We start from the raw sequence: 430 nt of genomic DNA, 5'->3' as shown, positions 1-430 counted from the left end.
CCCTCGGATGCTGGTCCGAGCAAGTCGTCCGTGCACATCACCGAGCTCTCTAACGAGCGAATCCCGGCACCTGCTGAAGCCGGTGACGACCCTGGCTACACGTTGGCGAGTATGGAGGCTGCTACAACCTCTTTCTTCACCAACCCATGATGTACCAAATTCATCAAACCTTTGTAAATAGCATTGCATTTAGTTTTATTTCATTTTGTGTGATCCTTGGATTCTTTTTCCGACTTTTATTTACATAGAGACTGTGTAATTTAAGTTTGGGGAAGGGTCCTAGAATGTATTTAACACTGTGTTCTATTTTCTTATTTTCTTATTTCAAATTTTTTGCATGCTAGTTTTACTCATTTGAGTCTGCATCTATGTGCATTGAAAAAACCCAAAAAATTTGAAAAATTTACAAAATAAAAAAATAAAAATTAAA

This window comes from Camelina sativa, chromosome 5 (assembly GCF_000633955.1).
Source record: "Camelina sativa cultivar DH55 chromosome 5, Cs, whole genome shotgun sequence".
NCBI classification, from domain to species: Eukaryota; Viridiplantae; Streptophyta; class Magnoliopsida; order Brassicales; family Brassicaceae; genus Camelina; species Camelina sativa.
The sequence above is the reverse complement of the archived record's forward strand: the minus strand, read 5'-3'. Positions refer to the sequence as shown.